Source organism: Ambystoma mexicanum, chromosome 2q (genome assembly GCF_040938575.1).
Source record: "Ambystoma mexicanum isolate Mex_15411 chromosome 2q, UKY_AmexF1_1, whole genome shotgun sequence".
NCBI lineage: Eukaryota > Metazoa > Chordata > Amphibia > Caudata > Ambystomatidae > Ambystoma > Ambystoma mexicanum.
Window position 1 is genome coordinate 1,266,536,164 of NC_090924.1, and position 18,040 is coordinate 1,266,554,203.

At 50.8% G+C, this 18,040-nt stretch overlaps 1 protein-coding gene across 5 annotated transcripts in view; it reads left to right on the forward strand.

Moving 5' to 3' along the window:
- Positions 1–18,040, forward strand: part of SHROOM4 (shroom family member 4) — a 678,783-nt gene that overhangs the window by 618,437 nt on the left and 42,306 nt on the right. The window lies entirely within an intron of this gene.

Sequence of the window (18,040 nt, forward strand, 5' to 3'; positions counted from 1 at the left end):
GATCTTTGGCTTCCATAGCTGAGGGTTCCCTGGTTGAGGCGCAGTTGTCAGACCGAATGGTCCACTCATTAGAGGTCGCGCAACCAGGAACCTTGGGCCTTTTTTCCCCACACATGTTCTTCAACTTTTATTCCTATGTGGATGCTCCCATCCACTTCACCGTTCCTTGTCAGCCTCTTGGCTTTGCCATGCAGTGGTACACAACTTGGATCAATCCTTAGCCCTGCCACACTGTATCACAAAATTTGGCCCAATCCTTGGTCTTGCCTCACTGTGTTCAATTGCAAGAGTTATAATTATAATTGGGTATTTATAACGCACTTAATCCCCTGAGGTTTCTAAGCAGGGATCAAACCTGTGTTGCTCTCAAGACAAGTGTGTTGCCCCTCAGCTATCCTCCTGTTAGTTCACTTAGTGGTTATTTCACTCCATTACCACCTTGCCCTGATGCTCTCTCACAATCTTCACTTTCTTGCTGCTTACTTGGCTTTCATAAAACAATAGCTGTAGTTCATATGCATTTCTCATTTGTTATAACGTTGCTCATAAAAGTTTCATTAAGTGCAGCATTCAATAATTGTTCTGTTTACTTTGCTGTTTCTATTTCAACCAACCCGCAGCCTCGGGTGCGTTTAATCAATTTGATTTGATTTCACTTGTTCAGGTCTTGCCTCTCATTCCCCACAGCCGCCGGGAGTTGCCCCTGTCTGAGTGACTTGCTTTCTTCACTCACCGTTCCTGTGCGGTCCTTCCGGAAGCCTGTGCTGCCAGTATTCAGCCTCACTCGCTGTCGGCTCCGCTCTGCTTCCGTGGATGCTGGCAGCTTCCTTTTTTCCTCTTCTCTGCTCGCAGCTTCGGTGGTATGGCTTTGACCACAAAGGCTCCCAAACTTGCGGTTCCGTCACAACCCAGCTGCTCATGCGCTCCACAAGTACTTTGAGTCTTCTAGCGGCATCCTTGCTGTGCTGCAGGACCCACCATGGCTGCCTCCTTCCAAACTGGACTCCCTGCTGGACTGTCCCACACGGGCCACCCTGTTGGTCTGTTTGTTGATGTTTTTTTTACACCTGCAAACACTTGACAGGTTGCAGGTGTGAGTCCTAAATTAGAATTGACTGACTCCAATTAGAACAACATGCCTGACCTTCACAAAACTGTGAAGGCATCTTCTTCTCCAGCATGGGGTCTGGCATGGATTCACATGCTCATGAATATTCCCCGTCGTCAGACTGGGAATCCTCGGTAAAGAAAAAACCAGTATCAGTTTCGTTTCTGATCTGTCTTTCGTAGTAATAACCAATCACTGGTCTCTGCGTCATACTGACCACAGCCAATGACTGCCCTCTACCTAAGCACCGCCTCCGGCAGCCATCTTCAGATTTTTACCGCACGTTCATGTGTTGGGATCCTCGTGCTATTGCTCTCGAGCGTTAGTGCTATTTTTCGCGCTTTTTCACAAAAAAACTTCGATTCTTTCGGTCAAAAGAGCCTCAAGCTCCACCGATCCTATATCCGATCTACGGGGACCCGTGTCGGATTCATCTGTGCCCCTCAAGGGTGAAGATTTCGTCGAGCTACACTTCGGAGGACTCCAGAAGCTTCTCAGGCCCGATCTCGGAGATGGCCCAGGAGAAGGGAAGCTCGACGCCCGGAAAGCTGTTCAGGGTCTGCCCTGGATGCCAGCTGCAGAACGTCTTCAAGGAGGACGAACACTCTTTCTGCCTTTACTGCCTTCATGAGGACAGGACGCACGTGGAGAAGGACTGTGCGTTTTGCGGCAACATGTCGGAACGGACCATGAAGGACCGCCATCAACGTCTCGCCAACTGGCTGGAGGGTAAGAGCCCGTCTGGCGAGAAGAAGAAGAAATCCGAGCGGTCTTCTAAGACCTTTGAGGGCGCCCCGGCGACGGGGGCCCAACATAAGGCCAAGCACCGCGAGTCCGCTGGCACCGGGAGCGCCGAACGGTCGGGCTCTACGGGCGCCAGGCAGGGCGCACCCTCCCCGGCACCATCAACCACGAGCCAACGCTCTGGGTCGGGTAAGAGGAAGGCCGAGCACCCGGCGAAGCTCCTGGAGAGGCCCCGGTCGAGCTCTAAGGCAGAGGAGGAGCGTGGCAGTGCCCCCTCCCTCAAGGATAAGGCGGTGAGCGCACCTAAGGTGGTGAAGGCCTTGATCCATCCGACCAAGCCCTCTATCGAAACGGTCGCGGCGGCCCTGGCTCAGCCTGTGGTGGCTGCACCAGTGGTGGCGACCTCAGGGCCCAGAATCTCCCTGCCTCCTCGGAGGGAGTCTTCCTTTGTGCCCATCGATAGGACCCCCGTGAAACCCTCCGTGGGGAAGAAGAAGGGGGGGCAGGGCGTCGTCGTAGAGTCGGCCTCAACCTCAGAAGAGGAACTGATCGAGGTCTTAAGCCACGGCCTAGGCGTGGAAGAAGGCCAGCCCGTCGGAATGGACCCCGACGCAGGTGACGACGACGACATCGTCGAGGATACCGACGGGGCCCCTGCTCGCCCGTCGGATTCCCCTCTGCCAGCGCCGCAAGACAACTCGGCGGCCATTTTGTTGGCCATACAGTCCTTATGCTCCGAGATAAGGACGAGGCTACCGTTACCGACGGAGGAACCTCTCCCGTCGGGGGATCCAGAACCGGGACCTTCTGGTGTTCCCCCCACCAAGAAAAGAAGGATCCATCCACCACCTCCTTTTCAACCGTCGCGCCCCGTCCAGCCCTCCTCCCCGTCCACCCGAGGGGATGATACGGGGACTGACACGGCAGCGACGGGTACGGACGACGAGGCATACGACGAGGATTTTCCGTCGTCGCCTCCCACCAGGGCTTCTCCGCCCGACGAGATCGGATCTTTCCACTCCATGATCTCCAGGGCTTCCGAGCTTTTCCAACTCTGCCCTGAGGAGAAGAAAAAGGAAGGCTTCCTTTATCAGCGGCGCGAGGCCAAGAGGAAGACGGTCCTCGCAGTGCCTCTGTTGGACGACATTTGGGATGAGGGCCTTTCCCTCCTCAAGAACCCTTCCACGACGCCAGCGAGAAGAGACCGGTACGAGAAAAAGTACCGGGTCCCGGACACGGCCCCCCTATGCCTCCGGGCGCAGCCTACCCCGGACTCCGTCGTCTCCGCGGCAGCCAGGAAGAAAGCGGGGGGGGTGCGGCCTCCACGTCGACTTCCCCGCCGGACGGCGAGGGAAAGAAATTGGATGCTATGGGACGTAGAGTCATCTCGTCGGCAGCGACGACGATTAAAGCGGCCAACGCCTTGGCTATCGTGGCCCGCTACGACAGGGAGCTCTGGTACAAGATGGCTCCCCTGCTGGATTTTCTGCCGGACGACAAGAGGGCGGAGGCCCTTGAGATCCTGCAGGAAGGTGAGGTGGCTTCTGACCACGCCATCACCGTGGCGACGGACATCGCCGACACTGGGTTCCGCCAGCTGGGCAACGTCGTTTGCCTTCGACGTCGCGGATGGCTCAAAGCTACGGACTTTCGGCAGGACGTCCAGACCAGAGTCCTGGACATGCCTTTCGACGGGAACAACCTGTTTGGGAAGACAGTGGACGATTCCCTTCAGGCCATCAAGGCGGACACTGAGACGGCCGGGCCCTTGGAGTCCTGCAGCAACGACGGACGCCCTTTCGGAGCGGCGGAGGCAAGGGCGCCTCCAAAGGTTCCGGCGGCGGTTTCGCTTCCTACCGTCAAGCGGCCCGCTCGTCGTCGCAAGAGGCCTACAGAGGACGAGGCAAGTCTAGCGGACCCCGCCGTCGTCGCCAAGGAGGTCAAGGCGGCAAGGCCGCGTCCAAGCAGGATTGAACCGGCCGTGGGGTCGGGCCCCCACCGAAGCACCCCGGTGGGAGGCCGGCTGGCGGGCTTCGTCAGCGTGTGGGAGTCCATCTCCACCGACCGTTGGGTGCTGGACGCCCTGGCCCGGGGCCACGCGCTCGAATTTCAAAGAAGGTGCCCGCGCGTCCCCCCCGTGGCCAGGAAAGAACTTCACGTCCCTCAACTTCTCCGGGAGGTAAAGGCGATGCTCAGAAAGGGCGCCATCGAACTCGTCCCAAAGAGGCTTCGGGGCTCCGGAGTCTAATCGCGATACTTCCTCGTGAAGAAGAAGACGGGAGGATGGCGCCCCATCCTGGACCTGCGACGTCTGAACAAGTTCATCAAGGCGCAGAAGTTCCGGATGGTCACCCTCCAGCACGTCCTGGGTCAGCTGGAGGAAGGAGACTTCCTATCGTCGTTGGATTTGGAGGACGCCTACTTCCACATTCCCATCCTAAAGGGGCACCGAAAATTCCTCAGATTCGTGGTCCAAGGGCGTCATTACCAGTTCAAAGCCCTTCCCTTCGGACTACGGTCGGCACCCAGGGTTTTCACCAAGTGCCTCGCACCGGTGGCGGCGCAGCTGCGCCGCGAGGGGATTCACGTCTACCCCTACCTGGACGACTGGCTCATCCGCGCCAAGACGAGGGAGCTCGCCGTGGTCCACACGGCAAGGACCGTCCAACTCCTCACGGACCTGGGATTCTCCGTGAACTACGGCCAAAGTGAGGTCCATCAAGTCCCTCCTCGGGATGATGTCTTCCTGCATCTACCTCATTCCCATGTGCAGGCTCCGGATGCGCCCGTTGCAAGAATTCCTGGATGCGCGCTGGATCCAGACGATGGGCAGCTTCGAGGAAAGGATCAAGCTCGACGAGAGTTTCCGACGAGCGATACGGTGGTGGGGCACCCGCGCGCATCTGACGGCGGGCATGGACTTCCAGACCCCAGCCCACCAGGTGACTGTGACCACGGATGCCTCCCTAGAAGGGTGGGGAGCGCACACCGAAAATCTGCACGCAAGGGGACTCTGGCTCCAGACGGAGAAGTCCCTGCATATCAACGTCCTGGAGCTCCGTGCAGTGTTTTGGGCCCTCAGGTCCTTCCTTCCGTCCCTCAAGGGCAAGGTGGTGAGGATCTTCACCGACAACACCACCACCATGTTTTACATCAGGAAACAGGGCGGAACCAGGTCCCCAGCGCTGTCCAAGGAGGCGCAGGACCTGTGGCATTGGGCCGTCGCCCAAGGGATTCTTCTGGTGCCGTTTCATCTGGCAGGGATAAAAAACACCATCGCCGACTCACTCAGCAGGGAGCTGCGCTCGTGCCACGAGTGGGAACTACGGCAGGATCTGGTGGATCGCCTCTTCCGACGGTGGGGCACACCCCAGATCGACCTGTTCGCGACGGCGACGAACACCAAGTGCCGGAGGTTCGCCAGCAGGTTTCCCCAGACGAGGAGCATGGGCGATGCTTTCTCGTTCCCCTGGGAGGGCCTGTTCCTCTACGCGTTCCCTCCCTTGCCTCTACTAATCCGGCTCGTCAACCAGCTCAAGAGGTCACGGTGCAGGATGATCCTCGTCGCACCTGCGTGGCCGAGGCAGATATGGTTCCCGGACCTTCTGGATTTGTCAGCGTCCCCGCCGATCAAGCTGCCGGCGGACGCGGATCTACTCTCCAGGGAAGGAGGCGCCATCCTCCACCACGACCCGAAGTCGCTGAACTTGCAGGCCTGGCTCCTGCAGCGCTAGAGTTTGGAGGATACGACATACCGGCCGATTGCAGAGAGGTTCTTGCAAAGGCCAGGGCGTCCTCGACTCTTAAATGCTACGGACACAAATGGAAGAGGTTCTCTGTCTGGTGCCACGCACAGAAGATTAACCCTCTACGGATTACGGCTCCCCAAGTACTGCCGTACCTGCTGACGCTGGCCAAAGCTGGTCTGGCACACGCGTCCATCAAGATTCATCTTGCTGCGATCTCCAGATACACCAGAACCACGGGCCGGACGTCCTTGTGGTCTCATCGTCTGGTGAAAGAGTTCATGAAGGGACTGTTCAGATCGTTCCCGCCGGTGAAGGCTCCGGCCCCGGCGTGGGAGCTCAACGTGGTGCTGACCAAGCTCATGGGACCTCCGTTCGAGCCTCTGCACTCGGCCCCGTTGAAGTTTCTATCGTGGAAAACAGCTTTTCTCGTGGCCATCACCTCCGCACGACGAGTGGGAGAGATCCAGGCCCTTTCCTGCAAGGCCCCGTACTTGACTTTCCACGACACGAGGGTAGTGCTCAGGACGCACCCCTCCTTCATGCCCAAGGTACCGTCGGACTTCCATCTCAACGAACCCTTGGTGTTACCTGTGTTCTTCCCGTCGCCTTCGTCGCCGGCTGAGAGGACTTTGCACTCGCTGGATGTAGCTAGAGCGCTGAAGTTCTACGTGGACCGCACGAAGGGTTTTCGGAAGACGTCACAACTCTTTGTGAACTTTGGACCTGTCAATCAGGGGAAGGCTCTCTCGAAGGCTTCCATCTCCAGATGGCTCTCCGGCTGTATCATGTACTGTCACCGGTTGGCAAACCGACCGCTGCCTGGCCGTCCGAGAGCCCATTCCACCAGAGCGATCGCAGCTACCACGGCGTTCCTATCTGGTGTGCCCCTGCTGGACATATGCAGGGCTGCTACGTGGAGGTCGACGCACACCTTCACGAAATTCTACTGCGTCGACCGGGATTCCAGGGAGGAGTCCAGGGTCGGCCAAGCAGTGCTGCGCAACCTGTTCGCCTGAGGTGAGCCTGGTGAGGAGGTAAGATGCTTAATGTTGAGTTAATGTGATGCTTAATGTTGAGCCTTTGCCACCTCCCGTGGTTGTGCATGTGTGTACTGCTATGTATTCTTTATTCATGAGCATGTGAATCCATGCCAGACCCCATGCTGGAGAAGGAACAAGTTACTTACCTGTAACTGTTGTTCTCCAGCATGGGTCTGGCATGGATTCACATGCGAACCCTCCCGCCTACCCCTCTGCGGCTCTTCACTTGGTCATACTGCCACTTCACGTGCTTCCAAATCTGAAGATGGCTGCCGGAGGCGGTGCTTAGGTAGAGGGCAGTCATTGGCTGTGGTCAGTATGACGCAGAGACCAGTGATTGGTTATTACTACGAAAGACAGATCAGAAACGAAACTGATACTGGTTTTTTCTTTACCGAGGATTCCCAGCCTGACGACGGGGAATATTCATGAGCATGTGAATCCATGCCAGACCCATGCTGGAGAACAACAGTTACAGGTAAGTAACTTGTTCCTTCATCCCAGTGCTAGTAGGTGAAGGTTACTAGTGTTCACTACTCCTAGTTGCCTCTTTCTTGTCCCAGTACTGTAGTAGGTTGAACGAGGGAAAGTGAGGGTAACTGTGGCATCACAGCCCATAAAGGCCAGGGGAGGGTTAGATAGGCATTTACAGGGAAAAGGGGATACCATATCTCACCTGGGCGATCCTCGGGATCCAGGAGCCATGGCCTTTCCCAGGCAACCTGAGCAGAGGATTCAGGGGGAGTAGGAGTGAGAATAGCCTCCGGTTTCTAACAGCACCAACACTTTTATCTTGAAAAGAAAACTGGCCACCACATCCGGCACTCCGCAAGTAGGAGAAGATATCGGGGATCCCCTCACATGGGGCGTTGGCATCATCCACTTGAGGCAGGAGTAAAGCCAGGCTGACCTGTACTCTTAACAGGGAAGGTCAAGTAGGGAAGGATTTGTTTCAACATTTTCAGGGTGAAAAAACACTTCTTTATTATGGAGGCCACATGAGGTTCCATCGACATGTCCTGATCAATACAGATGCTGAGGTTCTTTACCACTGCACCTGCCGGGGGGCATGTCTCCAAGCTCATGATGCCGAGGAGCCTCGAGCATAGAGGATTGCAACTCACCGCAATCTCTTTCATTGTAATTTAAATGTTCATGGTGTATATAGTGCTTAGTACAGCGCTTCATCCCATTTGAAAGTAAAAAGATAGATTGTGTAAATCTTGAATAAGTAAAGTCTCTCTAATTCTAGAATTGCTATCTTTTACATTATAATTTCATTGCAATTCAAAGTTGGTCATATCATTTTGCTTTTTGAACACATATTGGTTCACCTACCACCATACCTGAACTCTTAAGGCATGCTTAACACTAGCCTTTCTGAACCTTTATAAACCACAACCTTCTTAAAGCCGGCAGGGATAGGGTTAACCACTGGTGCCCTCACTTCACGCTTATCTATCATTACAGCACCTGGGTGCCTCAGCACTCTTCCTCGTTCATCCAGCCTCTTGATTTATTTGAATTAAAGCACCTTTTTATTAAGTCTTCATTTTCAAATTTGCAATTGTGTGTTTCCTATATTTTTCATTCTATGTCTTCAGTAGTTGAGGGTGGTGTGGGTGTGGGTAGTAGTCTCATGGAAATCGCATCATGACTTTCTCTTCTGATATTGGTTTTCTTTTCTATGTGCCCAGAACAGCCACACACGCTGTGTCATAAAGCACTAAACTGATGCAAACAACTTGTGGTTTGTGCCAGTCCCGACTTTGGCACCACACAACATCAGCAATGCAGGGCACATCGTCGCCACAAAGCTGCAAGCAACACCAAAAGGTTGCACGCAGGGAAGCAGATGGAATTGTCACTTGGTACTACCCGCAAGGGCACTCAGCCGTTAAAAAAAAAAAGCTAAGACGGAAATAGATGGACCAAATCAAGTATTTGACTGCCAATAATTAAAAAAGCTGTCAAAAAGAAGAATCAGAATGGTCGAGATTTTCCATTTTAGCTGCCAGTCAAACGAGTAATTGCTGGGCACATTTGTGCGTCTCTACTCCCAGCGTTCGTGCCTATAATTAAATGTTTACTGTAGGGTAATCTCACCTGGCTCAAAGTTCAGGCCAGGTGCAGGGGTGTGTACCTGGATCTCCTGAGATGAGCAGTGCACCTTGGGTGAGGTTCACAAGTTGCTAGTGGTGTTGGGGAAAGCATTCACAGGTGGGGTTTATCAGAATAGCCAGTACAGTCTTGCTTCTTGTTTTTACGTTTCGTTTCTTGATTGCTGCTGAACTTGGGGTCTTGCCTCTTTGGCAATGCATATTAAGCAGCGTGGCGGGCCAGCGGAGCGCGTGACTCGGGAATAAAGTTCAAGGGTTTATTTGGTTTGCCAAGAAGGGAAGGGTGTGAAATAGCATTGGTACCGGAGGCTCATTTAAAACTGAAAAGGATGTTCCTGCCTCTGAGCATTTGAAGTGAAAGGTGTAGGAGTGGGGGGGCAGGGGGAGGCAAACTATAGTGAGTCAGGATCTGAGGTGCATTAGCGATCTGTTATGCGAGTATGATTTTCATACTCCAAAAATTCCCAGCTGTATTCGTATCGCAGCACCTAAACTGGTCTGAGGAGTGGTGTAGTGTGCCACCGCCAGGGGTATCCAGACCTCAATCTGCTGGAGGACAAAAAAGTGAAGGGAACATAAGAGGATGGGAAGCAGGAAATAGATGCTGCAAACAAATGAAGGCAACCAGGGATACCAGTTGAGCGTATGTTCTGATGGCATGAGTGCAGGTGAGTCCTGGTGGGTGAACCATAATGAAAAGTTATTCGCACCCGGGGAAGGGCGCTTAGCCAATCGGGTGGCTGGAACAGCGGGTGAGAATACAGTGTTCCGCCTGCTGTGCCAGCCACCCAAGGCCATTCCCCGGGTGGTGCCATCTATTGTATTTGTTTATTTTTAATGTTGGGGGGGCGGGGCAACAGTGCTTCTCCCTGTTGCCTCAGCCACCCACCCCCTTCCCACTTACCTGCTGAACCGGAGGTTTGTGCTCCAGTCCCGACGCACCTCCCGCTTCCGTCCAGCATAGAAATAGAACCGAAGGTGGCAGCCATCTTTTTTGGGGATAGGGGAAGAGATTGGCGTTGCAGTAATAAGCGCAACCAATCTCCTGAGGGGTGGGGGAGTGGAACATTTGCACCCTGGTGAAACTCCGGGGTGTGAAAAGCAATCCCGCCCGAGGAGGGGGTTTGTATAGGCCGGTAACGGCCTGCAGCCATCACAAGGCTTGGGCTGGCGGGCCATTATCTGCCATGCACGCCCCCCTGTTGGGGCGTGATTGCTAGATTAGGAGTTTGATTGTAGACTTTGTTCACAGTGAGACAGGGATGCGTCTTATTTGGCAGGCTACGGAAGGATAGGATTACTTAACCATCCATAGTGAGAACATGTAGCGGGACCTCCCTATGCAGGCTGTGTTCCTTACTCTGTTTGAAAAGGCAGAGGTGGATGTGCGACAAATGGAGTAGGTAAGGAGACATGGGCCGGATGTTTGCCTTTCCCTAGGCAGTGACAGTCTGGCACCCTTCTTTTATGTCAACAGTCAATACATAGTAACAAAACATAAGGTATGACCGGCATTGTTTCTGTTACAGCACTTTATACTACAGTAAGGCCGCCTCATAGGTATGGGGGGCAGGCAGGGAAGATTTCAGGTTACAAGCCAACAACATGAACAGTGCAACCAAAGACCAGCACATGGGTGTCCATCAGCCAGCCATCAAAAGTGGAGAGAAGGGGCATTACATATAAGTGAATGTCCTCCAAAACAGACTCGCTGCCACAGGTAATAGATGTCCAGGCTTGAGGTGATGTGATCCAATCAATAGCAGTGCAGATTCAGTTCCTCTTGTAGGTCTAAATCATCCTTGAGTGTGGTCCAGGATTTAGGATCCTGGTACCTTTCACAAAGGAGGAATATCTATTTGCATATCAGTCTTTGTCCCTCCGACTTGAGCAGTCCAACACCGAAATGCTGGGCTATCCTCCTCTGAACAAGAGTGCCACCAGCAACCCCAGAGCCTTATGCTGGACTGCTAAAGTGGGCGGGACAAAGACTGATCTGCAGATGGATGTTCCTCTATTGTGAAAGGTACAGTGGCCTAAAACATGTGGCTGTGGACTCTGAGTGGTGCATTCCCACAGAACAGGTTATCATGTCATGTTCTTTCTTGCAAGGGAGCACCTTGACCTCTTTTTGAATACATGTTAATTGCAGTGCAATGGCGTACGTGGTGACAATAATAAGTAAACCATGTACATCTGTTAGGGTGGGGTGAGTAAAATTCAGACATGTGAGAATCATTACAGGATATTGGTTGGTGACATGGTTTGTTGCATAGAAAAAGCAATGAGAGCAAGTCATGTCATTTGAAAGTGTCGGACCAAGGAAAAGGAAAGAAAGGTGAAGAAGAAGAGTCATGTTAGATGTTGAGGGTAGTGGATACAGGGCCAATTGTGGCCAGTGGAGTCAAGTTTAGTTCGAGGTGTGGTTCCTTACTGTGTGTTAAAATTCGAGAGAACTGTGTGTTGGTAGTGAGCTCTGGCGTGGATTCTCTTGTTGAATAACAACCTGGGAGGTAAAACATACATGAAGGTAAGTTATGTACCAGTGTAGCCCAGTTAGGACTGGAATGGAAATCATTTAAAAATGAATGCTCCTAATGGTGTGGTTGGGTGGTTGGTGGACCTAGTTGTCTCAGGCTAGAGCATGGTGTGCCTGGTGTGGTGAGCCAGGTTGGTCCATGGCTTGCGGATTGGTTTCTCTCAGGGTTCGTGATCACACGATAACATTGTGCGCTGTCTGGGCTTGTCTGGGGTCATGGGTCTGAGTGGGATGAGGTCGAATGTGGCGGGATGAAATTAAAGAACAAGCGTCCTTGAACCGGGATTGGTGGCTGATGGGGCCAGGTGGGAGGGCCAACCGGTGAATAAAGATGCAGATGGGAAGGGGGATCCACGGGTAGTTTCAAGGGGCAGCATGCGGTTGGTTCTTAGCGAACGCTGCAAAGCAGGAACACAACTTGCCCAGGTGAACCTCACGTGGAACGTTATCGGATGGGCCCTACTTGTGATGCAACCGGAGTGGGTTGGAATCGGGCTCTGTTGCACGTTTACTAGACGCAGGGCAGCCCGATGCCTGTGCTTATGTTCTTTGCCATATGGTCAAAGTGTGTGGTGAGATGGCCCGTGTTGCTCTGTTCTACAGTTAAATACAATTAAAATTGAAGGTGGGGGAAAGATTGGCAGCTGTGCAGCACGAGGTAGTGGGCACTTACCTGATGGGTTAGTGAGGCCACTGCATCGAGATGGGCGATACATCCATCTTTCGATGCCGGCCGCCATCTTTGATTGCATTATAAATAGACTGTGTGGTCTCTCGTGATGGGTCAGAACGTGGCTCACTTCCGATTGGTTAAAAATGTATCGTGTATGGCGGTTCAGCTGGCTGCAGCATTCTAGTCGGTGACGAGAAAGTGCTGCGGGCATTGCAGGGTGGCAAAGACCTTCATGTTAGTTGAAGTGGGAAGATTGCGCATATAGAGCGAAAAAGGTGGTGTGTGAAATGGGCGGCAGCCCCAGCTAAAGCGGGAGCGATGGGTGCCGAGAGAAATGCATGGGGCCATGGCGGGTGGCGTTAGGCAGGCATTGTGTGCCTCTATCCATTAATGATTTCACTTGGTCAAAGTGCTAAAAGGGCACTGTTTTTATTATTGCATGGTAGTGGGGGGGGGGGGGGCGCGCGTGGCAATCATCACGAGAATGCGTGGGCCTAGAGCTAATGGCTAGTCGAGGAGCCCTGAACCGGTAGTACGAGACCTGAATTGATGGCGAGTTGCCATGAGGGCCTAAAGGTGGGCCAGAAGGCATGTGTGCCAATGTGCCCGTCGGAAGTGGGAGGTCCCGTGCGTGGTGGGTTATGAGTACTCCCTGTGTGCGTACACATAAAGCCAAGCGTTGGCATATGGATGGTAATCAGTGTGCTACTGGGCCAGGTGGGGAAGAATAATTCTCCAATGTCTATTCTTATTATTGTCACCAAGTACACAATTGCAATGCAATTAACAGGTGTGCTATGCTTTATAATGGAAGCTTCCAGTTTTCAATTTTTACGCATAAATACGGACCGGAATCATTCTGCTTTCTATCTGTATTTATTTATAAAAATAAACCGGTCTTTCTGTCTGGTTCTCTATGATGCCACCACACATCGCAGGCCAGTCGCATTGCAGATTGGCAGCATGGAGAGTTAAAAGTTGTATAAAAATAGCATTAAAGTTCTTCAAATTGCTGACCGCATATATCTTAAGGCGGCAGCAGTCACAGGAGCAACCATTTGTTATGGAAAAAATGTAGCTTGCATTTCTTTCCTGTATGGCTGCATGCGTGCTTTAATAAATGCATTTTTTGTTAGAATAAATGCAGGAAAATACTGGTTGTGGATTATCTTTATATGGCAAAAAATAAATGTGAATAAATAAAGAAAAAAGCCCCAAAAATAAATATGGATAAATACAGACGGAAATGGCAGAAAAATAAATACCATAAAACCGGAAGACTTATTTATAATATAACTGCTTCAACATCACTTCGGTGTACCAATAACCCAAAGGTCACACAACCACGGTACCTCACAATTTGCACTCTGTTCGCAACTCACCTGGGTGCCCACTACACGGGTATATTGCTTACAAACAGCAATGTATACCACATCCTGGATATACTCCACAGCCTTGAAAAAGACCCATGTTGGGTAAAAACACGTGCCTGCTTATGTGTAATGAAATCAGGGTGATTTAAAAGTGACAAGACTTCTCATTTATTGCTTGAGTGCATTATTACTATACAGACAATAACAACTTCTCTGACCCAGCAGCTGGTTGATTCCGGTTCTTACCCAATATCCACTCTCACATCGCCCAGACGGAAGAGCCCCGTCTCCTCTGAACCACTAACCAGCAGCAGGATCTACTATTTTCTGACATGATCACGGCAGTGGTCGCATATTCTAATGCTCTACAGAACTCGTGAAGGGGCATTGACTCTGAGGGGGGCCCTGCGGATCCACCCACCGCCACCTCTAGGTAGCTCTCCCTGACACGGTCTTTTCAGGTTTGTAGAGGCCCACTCATGCCGTGGGAGGTTGGCGGGGTCAGGACTCTGACTTGGTCAGAGCAAGTATCTATATTCACCCCACAGGTCTCTGATTGAAAGCTTGGTCAGTTGACGCAGCCTTTCATCCATCTCAGGTTGGTGGCATCAGGCATTATATATATAATTATCCTCTTTGGTGTATAGTGTACAGTACTGCATTTGTTATCTCCAGAGTGTCATGCAATTCCTTGCATGATCTATGCAAGGAATGGAGCCTGTCATTCCCAGCTCCCAAGACAGTGCAGTTACTTCAGCCTAACCTATGACACTGTGTGACCTTGTCTGGATAGTAAAGAGCAATGATAATATCATCTTCGTTCCTTTGTTGGACAGGTTATACATCTATTCTAGTTGTTATGCTAACTAATTGATGCCGCGCATAATTCCCTGTGGTATGAGAAACAAGTCTTGCACTGTATGGGATCACAAAGCAACATGGTTTGGCTGGGTTTGCTTGGCCTGCTGCCCAGCCTGAGCGGAGACATCTTTCGCACCACCTACTGTAAACTTGGCTTTCATCCTCCCCAACATTGGCCACTCTGTTCCGGGTTGGCACTAATCGAGGTTGTTGAGCTCCCACACTTCTTTTGGTAAGTAAATACTTCTCTATACCCTCCTCGCTTGGCAGACTTTGCACTGTCATCCTGGCCCCGTAGCAAATCATAGGAAAACCGCACCACTGATAGGCCTTGGTCCATCGAAACAAAAACAGTGTTTGTGGCCGCTCTAATTGCGTCAGAGGCCCCTTCGCCTGTGACGCTGGGAGTGGGGGCGACAACGCCTAGAGATGTGTTTTTGCAAAGCAGATAGCTTATTTGATCATCTTTGCCAACAACATCTGTGTGCTTGCCTGTTGGGATTCCTGGTGCTCTCAAAGCCAACCTATCCTGCAGGTAGCTGCTTTGGTTCGGAAACCCGAGATTGGGCTTTTTGCCAGGTCTGTTTTCTCAGAGTTCAGCTTTGCTTCACCATTACTCCAATAATCTCAGGCTAGCATGTCGGAAGAACCAGTAGAACCTGGCACAGTTTTGGCTCCATCACTCAGTCACATGAACGGCACATTGTATTCTGTACAAGTCATTAATATAACATAACACTGCTGTGCCCTCAGTAGAAAAGGTGCAGGCTGCCGGTCTCTTTGAGACTGTAGAAGGTCCTCCACCCCGTACTGGAAAGTGAGTCTGGCTCGTTGACCGGTTTCATTCTGGTCTCTCTCCACTGGCTCCATGGGCTGGTTCAACCTCGTCAGAGTATAGCTGGAGAGCGATGATCAGTAGGTCGTCGGAGTATAGCTGGAGAGCGATGATCAGTAGGACGTCGGAGTATAGCTGGAGAGCGATGATCAGTAGGACGTCGGAGTATAGCTGGAGAGCGATGATCAGTAGGACGTCGGAGTATAGCTGGAGAGCGATGATCAGTAGGACGTCGGAGTATAGCTGGAGAGCGATGATCAGTAGGATGGACCTGCAACAATAGCTCCTCCTGATTAACGCCAACCATCCCGCCATCCACACTTGACTTATTTGTTATCACTATTGCAGAGAAGAAATAAGTTGATTAACAGTGAGTTGGGAGGGAACATTGAATAAAAACATAATTAGGAAAGCATTTTGTAGGAAGGTTGAACGATTGAATGCGTTTTCTCATGAAACTTGCAGAATAAAGCCACGTTATGTTTTTTGGGCTCGGGTCTTGCAAATAAAAAGGAAGGTTATGGGTGGATTAATGGGAACAAGTCCGAGGTTGCCATTAGCAGCTGTGCTAGGCTGGCAATGTTGATTTGTTGCCTGTGTGTCCCAACGCGGGCATCCCACGTCCTCGGTTGGCACAAAGGATATCTTATAGCCATACAAGATAGTAGGAAGCGTCTAGAAAACCAAGTCCAGGCTAGTTGAGAACTGTTCTCCAAAACCTGGACCACTTCATTTTAAAAGTTTTCATTTTGATTGTGCACTTTTGTTCGGCGAGAATTCAACACTGTTTGTATCATAGGGTGGGGGGCTCCTCTAAGCCCCCTCCATGCCCCCACCTACCCAGCCGATCCCCCCCCATACCTCCACTTTCCTTCCTATGTATATACCTATACAAAATGCTAGAATTCTGGTCAAACCAAAGTGCACAACCAAAATTAAAACCTTTTTTTCGTTGAAAGCACAGGGCGAGTTCAAAACTATACACGCTATCACTTCAAAAGGTGCATCACATGAGGACCCATGGGCTCCAGAAATGGTCATCGCAAACAGGTACATATATGTTAATGTTAAATATTACTTGTACAAGGAACTATCACCACCGGAGTGGTCCCCTGGCGCTCTGGCGGATCTGAAAAAGGATGGTGTGAAACAGAGAGGCTGTGGGAGGGAAAATGATCACAAAATAATGGCACCGTCCATGAGCAACATTCAATGTCATTCTTATCAGCCGAATTGGCCAACTCGCAGACATACCGCCACTATGCGGGGCCTAAAATGTATAGTTTCGTAGCAGGGTGGTTCCTTGTCAATCGAGGTGGGCTGCAGCACCCACACCTCCACGGGCAAAGCCCTCCTAGTCACATGCTCACAGGGAGGCACAGGCGAGTGACATAAATATCCTTCCAAGCACCTGGGGCATTCATTCAGGTGCCCATCATTCTGTTACATCCGTGGACATGGCTTCCTGATTGCTGTGCCTGCAATGGATTGGCAATAAGGGCTGGAGCCTTGGTACCCATTTGTTTGAGGGGTTCACGTGTTCAGATCCTTTCCCCCGGTCTTATTCGGTCTCATACAGTGGACACTACCCAGCATGCTGTGGTTTTTATTTATTTATTTATTGGGTTTTTATACTGCACCTACACACAGTGTTATTACTGTTTGTATAAAATATCTGTTTCTGGTCAGTCTACTAGGCCTACATGTACAAAGTCACGTCAAACAATATTTCACTGTGTATTTTCATTTAAATCAATATTGTAACATAAAATATATGGTATCCGGTAATATCCCCATACATATGATCGCCATACATAATGTCCCTGGGAAATGGTTGTGGCAACTTTATATATGGTGACCATATATATGGGGTCAAATATTGTGAATATAGACATAATAACAAAGAAATTAATTTTATTTTATGTTGGTAAAATATTAGGTCTGTGACTACAGACAAACACCAGACAATAAATAAAGGTCTTTCTGCAATAAAATGTCAGTTCGAGATGTCTCCTGCATTTGACATCCAGTCGCGGATTTAGTAATTGTAACCATGCTAATGCAGTAATGGTGGGCTGGTCCTGTTTCTACTCGCTTAAGCAGACCTTCATCAGGGCTGGTATCATCGGCAATACGTCATAGTGCAGAGTATACAGGGCATCTACAAGGGACATATCAGTAACCCCAAAGAAGAGGTTTTGCGGTGTTTAAGGGGCCACACATGGATTGGCATTGTGTATTCAGTTATTCATTTGCAGGTGCTAACGTTTACCACAGGTAAGTGCTCTGAATGTGCCATGAAGAATGGACCTCACTGGGCAACCTGCCAAAGAATATTGTGAAATTACAGCTATGAGACTTAAAAATGAGCAGCGCAGTTCAGTATATGCATAACCGTCCCTGAGGACGCTGCACACAGAGGGACTGGGGCCAGCAGGCACTTAAGATACTGACCCATATGACAAACCTATTTGAGGCGTATAAGAAGAGACTGGTCCCGCTTGAATTTAAGAATAATCCTGAAAATTAGCCCCACAAATTCCAAAATCAAGCACTCAGGGCTTCATTTTGAGTTTGATAGCATCAAACTCGATTATTATTCCTGGATGTGGGTAAGCGTATGAAATCAGGAAGGGTCCGCAAGATCCAGGTTCATCGGCACCCCTCGGCTATTCCCTGTTTGGGTATCGGTAATTAGTGCATATGGGCATGGTTTTGTGTGGAGGACATTTTCTTCTTCACAAAATCAGGTGGAATTTGAGTGTCAATTTGAACCTCTAAATTTGGCGCTGTAAAAGTAGTGGTAATCCCGTGACAACCACTTTTTAACTACACAACCAAACTCTAAAGGAGGCTCTAAGAATTCAGTGTGAAACCTTTAAAAACCCGGTTTACCATCAGAGCATTGAATGTTCATTTTCTGCAAATAGGATTGGGTGTGGTGCAGGTGATGTTTAGACGGATCCATGTGTTAAAATCGCGGCAAAAAGGCAGTGGT